Source organism: Cervus elaphus, chromosome 33, assembly GCF_910594005.1.
Source record: "Cervus elaphus chromosome 33, mCerEla1.1, whole genome shotgun sequence".
In the NCBI taxonomy this organism is placed as follows: Eukaryota; Metazoa; Chordata; class Mammalia; order Artiodactyla; family Cervidae; genus Cervus; species Cervus elaphus.
In genome coordinates this window covers 26,997,185-27,010,274 of record NC_057847.1, presented here as the reverse complement: position 1 = coordinate 27,010,274, position 13,090 = coordinate 26,997,185, and the positions used below count along the sequence as shown (strand labels likewise).

At 43.3% G+C, this 13,090-nt stretch overlaps 1 protein-coding gene across 7 annotated transcripts in view; it reads left to right on the top strand.

The window, feature by feature from the left end:
* Window positions 1–13,090, top strand: part of RAPGEF4 (Rap guanine nucleotide exchange factor 4) — a 315,899-nt gene that overhangs the window by 231,476 nt on the left and 71,333 nt on the right. The gene's annotated exons all lie outside the window — the stretch shown is intronic.

Sequence of the window (13,090 nt, the reverse complement as noted above, 5' to 3'; positions counted from 1 at the left end):
TAGGTTGCTTTACACTTTGCCAATGGATCTTCCTGACCCAGGGATCAAACCCATGTTTCTTCTGTCTCCAGTATTGGCAGGCAGGGGTCTTTACCATTAGCGCCACCTGGTGGGGGTTAGGCACTCCCAAATTAGATTTGGATGCCACATTGAGCGCCGGCTGTGTGGAATACAGCATGCTAAGGATATTCATGCTAATTGCTTGATTCACCCTTGCAAGAGCCTGAGAGCTGATGTCATGAGTCTCCCTTAGAAAGAGTAGCCTGTATTTCTTTTCCTTCCATACAGCACTAACCCAGAGATCCTTCAGAGAAAGTTACATTACGAAGTTTGGACTTTTCCAGCCCATCTCTGGCTGTAGATTACAGATTTCACCAGTATCCCAAGATACATCATTTTGGGTGCCCTTAGGGTTGTCCCGTCTTTTCAGGCTTTATGAAACTTCGAACATTGGAATTAAACTGCTAGTTCTTCTTGTGATTCACTACTCTTAGCTTTTATTTCTATGTGAATGACTGTCCCTAAGAGATGGAAGAGTGAAAAGGAAGGAATCTAATTTTATGAGACAGACTTCTGACTCTACACACACACACACACACTATTTTTAATCAGATAATAACCTTTGGAACTTCTACTGTACTTTAAGTGGAAAGAAGAGAAGCTGAGTTCATCAAGAATTACTGGTGTCTCTGCTGTCCTTGCAGAGAGCCGTTGAGCTCTTTGCTCCTGGGAACTTGACAGTATATTCACTGGTCCTGGAAATGTTGACTTTTGACTGCCCCAACTGCCAAGTCACTAGGAAATGTGGAGGCATGAGCTGCATTGGCTCCCTATTGACCAGGGCGGGAGCCCCCAATATTGTAACTCAGCACAGCTGCATTTTACAATAGTCACCACTGCCAGGGAGGTTGCAGAACTCTGATAATTACTGGGAAAGAAATAACACAATATTCTTTGATGAGAAGATTACTTTGAGAATTTGATTGTATAATGAAGATGTTGCTTTGAAAGGTACTTCCTATTGTTCTGAATCTGAGACTCGCTAGCAAAAAAAAAAAAAAGTGTCACTTGTTTTGACAGGCTACTTAGAAAAATTCTCTGTTTATTACACTAACTGCAGCATTTTAACTGTCAAACTATGAAAGAATGTTCTGTAGTTTAAAAAACAGAATAGAGCTTCAGGGGAAATTTTTTGGCACACTCTTGTTGCTATTGGTATTGAAAAAAAAAACATATATTCTGAATGCGAAATTAGCTTTTTATGTGGTGGCAGGCAGAGTGACTCACAATGCCCACCAGGCCTCACAGGTGCAGACCTGGGTGGCTTTTGGGGGCAAGTGCTGAACAACACTGACAGTTTGATGGCGCTGTTGTTGCAGCTTCCAGACAGGGCCAACAAACCTAAAATGAGCTTCTGGAGCTTGTTGTTGTGATTTTGCTTTGTTTTTAAGTCTAAAAACAAGAGGTTACCCTACAGCAAATAGATACAGTAGAGACCCTTACCAGCAGAAACATACATTCTGGCTACCTTTGTGCAAGTACTTTGGAGAGGGACTGTGGGCAAGAAGATGTGGGGTGAGCAGATAAACAGAATGTTATAAGCTTGAGGCCAGCTGGACAAAAAGAGGTTTCAAGGAGACAAAGAAGGTGCTTGTGATACAAGGCTCCCAACATCCTCTTCGGAGTAAAGTGAGACCTAGTTCTCCACTGTTTAGAAACTATCAGAAAACAGCCTAAGGGCAGGAGGGAAATGAAGTAGATGCCATTTCCCGAATCTAATTCTAGGTCTGTCTGAAATTTTGAAATTCCCTAGAAGCCTAGAAGCTTGTCAATTGGGCCTGAGCAGAAGGGCGGAAAATGAAATTATATATATGTATATATATATTTGAATTCTATATGTATTTTATAAATTATATATAAATTTATGTGTAGTCAGTCACTTCAGTCATGTCCAACTCTTTGCCATCCCTAGGGACTGTGGCCTGCCAGGCTCCTCTGTCCATGGGATTCTCCAGGCAAGAATACTAGAGTGGGTTGCCATGCCCTCCTCCAAGGAATCTTCCCAACCCAGGGATCAAACCTGTGTCTCTTAAGTCTCCTGCATTGCAGGCAGATTCTTTACCGCTGAGCCACTGGGGAAGCTCACATAAATTTCTATTTGTTGTTGTTCAGTCGCTCAGTTGTGTCTGACTCTTTGCAACCCCATTGACTGCAGCACACCAGGCTTCCCTGTCCTTCACCATCTCCTGGAGCTTGCCCAAACCCATGTTCATTGAGTCAGTGATGCCATACTGTCTTGTCCTCTGTCGTCTCCTTCTCCTCCTACCTTCAATATTTCCCAGCATTGGGGTCTTTTCTAATGGGTTGGCTCTTCATATCAGGTGACCAAAGTATTGGCGTTTCAGCTTCAACATCAGTCCTTCCAGTGAATATTCAGGATTTATTTCCTTTATGATTTACTGGTTTTTTTCTCCTTGCAGTCCAAGGAACTCTCAAGAGTCTTCTCCAACACCACAGTTCAAAAACATCAATTCTTCAGCATTCAGCCTTCTTTATGATCCAACTCTCACATCCATACATGACTACTGGAAAAACTGTAGCTTTGTCTATATGGACCTTTGTTGGCAGAGTAATGTCTCTGCTTTATAATATGCTGTCTAGGTTTGTCATAGCTTTTCTTCCAAGGAGCAAGCATCTTTTAATTTCATGGCTGCAATCACCAGGAAATATATACAAATATATATATTTATATATATATTATCTTGTATATCTGAATTGCTGGCAGGTTCTGGAGTCTACCAAATGGTCAGAAACTCATAATCTTAAGTTCATTCATTTCATGTGCTTGAGTAATATTTTCTAACATATACTGTGGGGCATAATATTGAAAGGAAACAATTTAAGATAATCAAGTGATATGAGAAAATACCAGAAGGAAGAAAGAGTTGTTTAGACAGCCACCACCTGCTGTTCCACACACGTGCTCTAGAGGGCACGCGAGAGGTTGTGTGTTTTCTCTTCATTAGCAGAGCCTGTTTTAATAGTCTTCACCTGTCCAGGCTATTTTTGGAGGGTGTGATACAGTTATTGGAAAATTTGTTTCTTCAGTGGAACCCAGATTAGCAAGCCTAAAACCATTAGTGCTTAGGTTTGTGATTTCTTGGGATATGCCAAGAGAATGTTCAGAGTAAAAAAAAGTCCATCCTTAGATGCAAATCAAATGAAAACAGAAGAATGACTAAAAGAACTGATCTTTAGGAAATAAAAAAATTCACTGTGGAGTCTTTTCCTTCACTGCATGATGAACTTTGCCTTTGTTTTTCCTGAAATGATGGCTGTGCCCTAAGTGTAAGCTTGTGGAATTTACAAGAAGAAATGAGTGCATTAAGTGGGCCGTTTCTAGAGTTTAAATTTGCCTTTCCCCTATGAAGGCAGTTTACTCCTTGTTCCTCATGTTTACATGCCCAAGAGCCAGCCTTTGGGTTGATGCTATTAGGATCCAGATTTGGAAGAGAAAAAGATGGATATAGCTGCAGTTTACAGTTTAGGCATCATTATTAGATTGCCTCAAGATTTTTATGACTTTTTACTGTTCAAGTTGATCTGTTCATTGCATAGAAAATTTGGAAAAGTACTAAAAAGAGTCAAAGAAGAATAAATAACACCTGCCAACCACATCTTCCAGAGATTATTATCATTAACATTTTGGTACCTATCCCTTGATTATTTTTCAGTTCCTCACTTTTTACACTTAATAATATAGGATGGCATTCTCCCTTAACCATAAATACTTTTTAAAGGTGGGATTTTTATTTGGTGCATAGTAGTCTATTCTTTGGATACTCCTTAGTGCAATCAGTTTGTCGTTGTTGGGTGTTTAGGTTGATTCTCAAAACCTTTCTTTTTAACCACAGCAGAAAATAAGAAGTGCCCTTCTTCCTAGAACAAAGAAAGAATTCCTAGCCTCGCAGGGGTGCAGGGGTAGGTGGGGCCAGAAAAATGTCAAGAAAGTTCCAGTAAGGAACCGAAGGGGTGCCCCCAGTGCAGGCATGTGGGTGAATGTGGCTGGAGAGTTGGGCCGAGGTCAGGTTGAAGGGGGTCGGCTTCTCTATGTGTCTTGTATATTATTTTATAGCCATTTGGAGCACCATTGACTAGTTTAGAGGGAGATGTGGCCTTGCCAGTTTTGCAGTAGGTAGGTTTCTCTGCTATCTGTAGAGAATGGATTCGAGGGCCCGAGACTAAAGATAGAATGCCGGATACTGAGTTTTTTGAAAGGAGAATTAATGGTATTTTGAGAATTTAATGACAGCTTTTGAGATACATGCATTTGACCTAAGTGTCTGCTAAATAAAGTGAAAGCCCATACTAAGCACAAGAGCCCTGGATTCTGGTCTTACCAAGTTACCAGTAAGTCCCCCAACATCTTCAGATTACAAGTCTCTTAAACTATAACATTAGTTTAATACCTACTTTCTCTCATCCCCTGGAGAAGGAAATGGCAGCCCACTCCAGTATTCTTGCCTGGAGAATCCCATGGACAGAGGAGCCTGGGGAGGCTACGGTTTGTGGGATCGTAAGAGTCGGACATGACTTAGCGCTATCTTTCTTACTCTGTCCCAATTTCACAAGGGATTGTAAATGGGAAAACAAATACAATAGTATTTAATTACAGCCAACATTTATTGAACACATGTGTGCTAGGCACTGTGCTCAACAATTGTCTGATTCTGTTCTTTCAACAGATCTTTGAGGTAGTTATTAATATTATCCTCATTTTATGAATAAGGAAAATGAGGCTTATGTTACATCACTTGTTGTTTATCCTGAAAGAGGGGTACTTGGGATTTGGTCCAGGTCTTTCTGACTCGAGCCTGTGTTCTGTTCTGCGGTCTACCACATGTCCCAGGCCAAAAAGGCTTCAAAACGGTCTCTTGGCTTTGTTCTTTGAGCATTGTTGAGCAAACATGTCATGGAAATCTGATTTTAAAATAGTTACTACAGACTAGTCTCAGTTCATTAAATGAAGGTTTTATATGCTGTGCTGCGCTTAGTCGCTCAGCCGTGTCCAACTCTTTGTGACCCCATGGACTGTAGCCCACCAGGCTCCTCTGTCCATGGGTTTCTCCAGGCAAGAATACTGGAGTGGGTTGCCATGCCCTCCTCCAGGGAATCTTCCCAACCCAGAGATCGAACCCAGGTCTCTTGCACTGCAGGTGGATTCTTTACCATCTAAGCCACCAGGGAAGACGATATAGACCTGAATGAAGTTCAAATATATCGTCTACTGTAGAAAAAATTCATATCAACACCCAAGTCAGGATCATAGACAAAACATAATAATTAAATATGATTTGCATTATACCTTTTTTATAGTGACCTCATTTACATCCCCTCTTTGAATCTCAGACTAACTGTGTGAACAGAATAGTGCTAATGTTATTACCCACAATTTACAGATGGAGAAACTGAGCTTAGTACATTCTGAGTATCTTCTACATCACGCAGTAGTATATGTAGCTGAACCAGGGACAGAGCCCCAGTCTGCTTACTCCAAATCCAATTTCACTTTTTTTTTCATGAATAATAATATTTCATCTCTAACAGATAGCCTCAAGTTCTTCTCTGGTGGATTTACTGCACAAGCAGTGGCATGCAAGGAAATATCTTTCTGTCCCTGATTCATGAAGAATTAATTTGTATAAAGGAAAAATAATGCACCCACATAGCATCTCCTCAAAAAATGTTTGCATTTTCTATCTGATATATATGTCTCATACACAAAGGCAGGTAGCTATAACTATCTGCTTCCATCTGAATTTGTTTTTCTCAACTTGCTGCTTAGGTATTTTAAAGGAAAATATTTGTGGCTGTACCTTTGAAAAGGTTTAATGGTACAAAGATAGTAAACACTTTTGCTGGGAGAATTTCTGGCATATTCAGCTTCTGAACTTGAAAAACCTCAAATCACAATGTCCCCAAACACTTAGGCCTCAGAGGCACTGAATTATGGAACATTTACCCCATGTCCTGATGGGGATGACTTCATTTCTCCCAAATATTCTCGAGACTTTTACCCTTAACAGCAGTTCTAAACTGCATTCGTTTCTGACTTCACAAAGAGGGGAAGAATCCCCAGGTACACAGGGTTTGCTGTCAGAACTGGAGAATGTCTAATTGTATCTGATAAGCTTAAAAGGGAAAAACAAGATGGCAGAGGAGTAGGTGGATGTGGAGTACATCTCTTTCCACGGATATAGCAGAAATACACCTTCAGATACAGAAATGCTTGCATAATACCAGCTGAGAGGAGACCAGAGTACCTAACCACTAGAAAAGAATATATAAACCACACAAAACTCGAGATCAAGCCCTGAGCCTTTGGAGTGGGAGCACTGACTCCAAGACCCTAGACTACCAGAGAACTAACCCTCGGGTGTATCAGATAGTAAGAACTTCCACAAAGGAAACCACTTGAACACAAGACCGGGCACCACCCAACCACCAGTAGCACCCTGTGCAGGACGCGTCATCCAACCAACAAACAAGACAAAAATACAAACTCAGTCATCAGCAGACAGGATTGTCACCTCACTCAGCCCTGCCCATCAGAGGGAAAAAAAAAAAAAAAAAAACCTCAGCACAAATCTCACCCTATATGAAACTTCACAAACCACTGGACCAAACCTTAGGAGGGCAGAAACCAAAAGGAAGAAAAAATTCAGCCTTGAAACCTGGGAAGAAGAGACCACAAACACAATAAGTTTAAAACAAAATAATGAAAAGGCAGAGAAATACTGCGCAAAAGAAGGAAAAGACTAGAAACAGAAGTCCAAATAAATGAAGAGGAAATGGGCAAACTGCCTGAAAAAGAATTCAGAATAATGACAGTAAAGATGATCAAAACCTTGAAAACAGAATGGAGAAAATGTATCTGATAAGGTTAAAATGTCCTTTTCTGGGTTGAGGGTAAGGGGAGAGGGTTGTGGTGTGGCAGGGAAATGAGCCGACAGAGCAGAGCAGGATACCTTAAATGGCCCATCACCAGGCTCCGGAAATGTCTCAAATACTTAAGAGCTAACTCTTAAGAAGCAAGTGTCCTGGGAGGTGAAGCAAAGAAACAAACACATTGTGCTGGTTTGTTAGACAAGGGGGTGGGAAACCACTCCGAACTTTCCTTTAAGGGAAGTGGAAGAGTTGAATCTCAAGTCTTTTAAGAGCATTGGAAACTGACCCATGCTTGAGAAATAACTTGAAAGCAGGAGAATCAGGTGGACTGAGGTGGAGTGTTACCACCAAAATAAAGCATTCCAGCCCCAAGAAAAAAATAGTAAAGCATTTCCTTTATTTTGATGCTTGACCAGGTCTTACATATTTATAACACTGACTTTTCTGGGTATTTTTCCCATGCACCAGGGGATAGGTCTACTGGGTGACAAGTCTAGAAGAACTGGGTTATTTGTCTTTCACCTGCCCAGGTTACCACTGGCCATGCCAGCGTGCCTGCTTGGGGCCTGGGTGAATCCCTCATTTTATCCACGTTCCAATAACCGAAGAGCTCTGTCTCTGACCTTGATAAATTCCTTGATAAAACTGTATTTACCAGCAGCTTCTGATATCACCTGAGCCCTTCCATCCTTTAATGTAGAAAATGCCTCTCCCTCCACCCCCGTTTATTATCTTGTCTGTAACTAGACATTGCCACCAGAATGCGTCCCCTGCAGAAACTAGGCCTTTCCCCAGCAGGATCCTACAAATCCCCATCAATGTGGCACCACGCAGGTTTGTAAAGAAGCAGGGATGCCTAATGCCTCTGCCTGTGACATCTGGAGAAGGACAAGTAAAGACCAGGTACATTCACGTGCTGCCACTCAGAGCAGCCGGAGAGCCGATTCACTTCCCTGGCCTCACAGGTCCTCTGTGAAGGTAACGTGCGAGGTCCCTCCTCCTGCTCGATCGGGGCACAGTGTTCCCTTGGCTCTTGAAAGCCAGATTGCCTTCAGCCCTGGGGACCCTTTCATGACTCTTTGAACAGGCTGGGAGCTGATTTGTGGGAACCCTTCTCCATTTTTCTTTCCTGTCTGCCCCCACAAAGACCAAAGCAGGAGAGGTACTCAATGCCATTGTCTGCCATAAGAAACCTGCTTGTAAAATGTGACTTTGTTCAGTGATGTTGGTGGGGAAGTAGGTGGGGCGTATGGAGGGGAGAAGCTTTGTTTGAGGCCAGAGCAGAGAGGTCTTTTCTGAGACACCAGATGGCACAGCAGCTCTGAGCCGGCGTCCCGGCGAAGGCTCGGCCTGTTCCGTTGCTGCAGCCACAAGCTCTAGGGCCGCTGGGCTGAGAGAGGGGCTTCCATCTGCCTCCCACTCATGGACACAGGATGGTACACCGACTTCAGCTCCATCTGGCCTCCTCCCTGGGACCTCCCTCAACCTTCAACCCTAACAACATGTTGATGGAAACCCCTCACGGCACACCTCTCATGAATGCTTTTGTTGCTTTCTCGGTGGTAAGGGTACTCGTTTTCTGAAGCCAGTCTCTGCTCACCTTGCCGTCCTGACTTCTCTCACCTCGTCAAAACATGTGCTGTGAACAGGACCGAAAAGACGGTTGCTGTCTGGGTGGATCACCCAGTGACAGTGGCCTGCCTGTGATGACACTGACCGCTGTAGACCACAGGCTTGTTGTTGTTGTTTTTTCCCCCCTTTCATTCAGAATGTTATTTAGGACTCAGAGACTAAACTGTTCTAGGCTTTGTTCCATTTGGTTTCACACGGCTGTCATGGGTTTCTCCGGGCCATGCAGCAAGCCCCATGGAAGTCTTTATTTCTTGGTTTTGGTTACTGATGAATGGAGGACCAGGGGTAGAATGAGTTCCACTTGGGCCTCTGCAGATTGGCCAACAGCACCCCCACCCCTGAAGGCAGTGGGGGCTGTGCTTCGGGACAGGCCTTGCTTTCTATGAGAGGCACATGGGGAGCAGGCAGGCTGAACCCCTTCCTTCCATCCTCCTATCAGTTGCCAAACTCAGGAGGCTCTCCCAGGAAGGGAGTCCTTCCCAGGAAGTCCCTCCTGGGAGAGCTCCCACTTCTCCCCCTCCTCTGTGTCTGGCAGGAGGGCCCAGGCCTCCGCTTCCTTCTCAGGCCGCTCCTGGACATTTGTCTTGGCAGGTCTCAAGTTGGAGCCTGGGCAGCCTGGGCTGCGTGGGGCAGTGTTTCGATGAACCCCTGGGACCTTCTCCTGCCCTTGTCTTATCAGCAGTACTGTCTTCCTTCTGTGAGTGCAGAGCTGTGTCTGCCTCCAGGCCTCTCTCAGCCATTCCATCCCCATCTGCTTCCCATCACTCAAGAATTCCCAAAACACTCCGATCTTGCTGATAGTACTATTTTATGGTTTGTCACGGTGGCGTGACTTATTTTCAGTGCTGTTTTGGATTTTAAAACATCTTTCCTATTATATATTTAGCATGGCAGTCAAAATTCTGACCAAAACAAGGATCCAGTCCAACAGGTGCTGCTTGGTTTTTGACAGTCTTCTCTGTTTAGGCCCCCACTGTACTTGACTTAGATGGGGTAGCTTTAGCTGATAATTTCTTAAAACTGGATGAGTAAATTTATAATCCTACCAAAATAAAATCTGTTTTTTCTACCTTTGAATGGGATTTGGAGAAAGAGGTCAGGGCCAACATTTTCATCCTGTCTCCTCCCTCCATTAATAATTAACTGCTTAGCACATCACGTATGTGTACTATAGTTAAAGAGAATTGTGTCATGGGCATCTTGTCTTACTGGACCTTCAGTGGGGAGGATAACAGAGCATAAGGCCTTCAGGTCACAGGACAAGAACTGGTCCTTGGTACTGCTGCCACCTCCCCCGGGCAAACCCTGAGTTCAGCAGGAATCACGAGAACTGGTGCATTCATCCAATGAGACGTATTGAACACCTCCCACTTTATCATGTCATCCTGCATGGGCACCATATTTCCAGCATATCAATGCTTTGTGTATATTAGCTCATTCGATCTTTACAGCAATCCTATTTATTATCCCTATTTTTACAGATGTAGGAACCAAGCATTAGACCAATTGGGTACCTAGGAAGTTCCTATTTTAGATCTCAAATCCTGTTTCTATTATTAACACAGTACCCTTTGCACACCAGATGCTGCTTCTCTTGAGAAGAGCAGTGTAGAGTCATGGATTTCTAAGCAAATAACATTCTTCAGAGTATGTTTCAATTACAACAGCAGTTGGACCATGTGCCTTGGAAGAATAAATTTTGGAGAACCAGTTTTGCCTCAGAGAGGGGACATCTGAGCTGGGCCTGTGGCAGAAAACAAATATCCCAGGCAAAGAGAAGAACATGTGAAGAGTCTTAGAGGTGTGAAAGAGCATTGCGTGTTTTAGAACTGGGGGCATGTCCGGTTATGCCTGGAGCACAGAGCACATTAGCCGGGAGGAAAGGTGTGAAGAGAGGAGAGATGAGTCTAGAAAAGCCACTGAGACCAACTTAAAAAGTTTTGTGTGATGATGAGGGAGCACTTCTGGACAGACTGAGCTTGTGGGTTGTCTGGGAATTGATGGTCAGGAAGCTACTGGAGCTCAGGAAAGAAATCTGTTTGGAGATTAAAATTTAGGTCTCGGCATCACATAGATGAAAGTTGGGGGCTTTTCCCAGGGAGACAAGGTAGAAGGAAGTGAGAATAGAGCTGAGGACAGCCTAGGGCACAGCACAATTCACGAGGTGAACAGAGAAACAACAGACGATAAAAGACCCTGAGGAGAGATGCCTGGCAGACCCGAAGAGAGCCAGCAGGGCAGCAGCCTTGGCGAGGAGAGCTCAGACAGTGCGCTCAGACAGTATGGGGCAGTGGGGAGTTCGGGAGCGGTTGGAAATAGCTTGAATGTTACCATCTCTACCTCTCTCCTCCTGCACTTTGATGCAAGTCCTAAGACTAAACAGCTCCAAGAGCAGCCTTGACCCACTCTGTCAAGTTCCCTGTGTGCTGCATTGAGGGTCTGACATTGTTCATCATATTTTAACTCTTGGATGAAATTCAGTGATTTTTAACATAATGGGATTTGTAGATCTTAAAGGCAGCACTTAATTTTTTAATCTGTAAGACTCGATCAGTGTGGATTTCATGTTGATCCAATGTGAACCCTCTTCCTAAACTTGTAGATATCTGCTCCCCAAATTTCAACTCTGAATCTAAATTCAGATGTAGATTTTAGAGCTAAATTCTGTCCTTTCTTTTCCCAGATAGGTTTTTCTTATCCCTCCATAATACCCACCGCCTCTACCGTGGAGGTGAGAATGAGACTTGGTGACTGTTTTCTCCTTTAGCCAAGCTTCTAGGAGGGTCTGTGCTATTTGCAGCTGATGTCAAGAAGCAGGAACAGCAGGGCTGCTCCTCGTGCTGAAGAGCCATAATCCTATTACACCCACCTTGAGGCTTTCACGTTAGCTGCCTCTGCAGCAGTAGATGGACTGAGGTGACGCAATTGACTTTTAAATCTCCAAGGGTCCTAGTTTCAAAATCCCCATGTCTAAGTCAAGTAGTAGATTAGGCCCCTCACTAAGAAGGCCTGGCTCCTTCAGAATCCCTGTGGCCGTAGCTTTTCCTTTGGTGTTTGTGGGTCCCATACTTTCTGTGTTCCACAATGTGTCCTTAAGTGGTAATCCTTGGCAGGAGGTGAACTTGGCTGGCATCTCCCTGGTTCATGGATTTAGTACCTGTCTTTGTACAGGCAGGATTAGGAAATATAGAAACAGTCATCTGTTGTTTCTGTAAGAGAAGGCTATCATATCCTTTGGTTCATGTTAAAGCTGTCCTTGAGAAGGTAATGCCCAAGGTATACAAACAGTTTTCTTCCAATTAGCCCCCTTTTGATCCACGATATGGTTACAAATTATCTAATGCAACTATTTTAGAATATTTATAATTCAGTTTTAATAGCTCAAAGTACTTATCTAATAATTGACTAAGTTCTAGATATAATTTGCTGAACCAAAGGTCATACTTAATTTTTAAGTTCATTTTTCTTATGCAAGGGCTTGAGTTTGGGATATCATGCTGCTGCTTTTTTTTTTCACTTACACAGATGAATATGCAGATGCCTTCCTATTTGCTGCTTCCTTTAGCTCTCACATCACTCTCAGGAAGATACTATCCCCAGTTTACAGAAGGAACTGAGTCTCTGATGTCACGTGGCTGGTGAGGGGTTGCATGAAGGTTAAAACCTGATCTTCAGACTCTAAATTCAGTGCTCTGCTCAGTACAGCAGCAAGGCTTCCTGAATTTACTTGATCAAGGAAAGATTTACTCTTTTTTTTTTTTTTAATTGCCATGCCACACAGCTTATGGATCTTAGTTACCTGACCTGGGATTAAGCCCAGGCCACGTCAATGAAAGGAAAGCATGGAGTCCCAACCACTGGACTACCAGGGAATTCCCAAAGAACATTCTTTATAGTACAGTGTAATGATGGAACACCATTGGTAGCTCATCGAGGTTTAAAGGTTTTGTATATTGTAACATTGAATAATACCGTAAGTTACTGAAATTTCAGGACAGTGCATAACATGGGTGATGATTATGTAATAAGTAACACTCGTGACTGCAATAGTTAGCTGAGAGTAAATGCCACCTTGGAAAAGACCCTGATGCTGGGAAAGATTGAGGGCAGGAGGAGAAGGGGACAACAGAGGATGAGATGGTTGGATGGCATCATCAACCCAACGGACACAGGTTTGGGTGGACCCTGGGAGTTGGTGATGAACAGGGAGGCCTGACGTGCTGTGGTTCATGGAGTCGCAAAGAGTCAGACACGAATGAACAATTGAACTGAAATGCCACCTGACCACCAATGTGGAGAGTGACTTCCTAGAGCTCTCAGAATTAATAACACATTTGTTTGTTTTTTTTAGTTTCAACAACATTAGGGTTCCTTGTATTGCAGAGAGCAATAGAAGATCCAAATTACTGACCAATCATCCCTTTTCCCATTGATGTAAAATTAAACACGATTAGTGATTTCTGACATGAAAGATGATCAGAAATCCTCTCAGTTCTCCCTTGCCAAGATG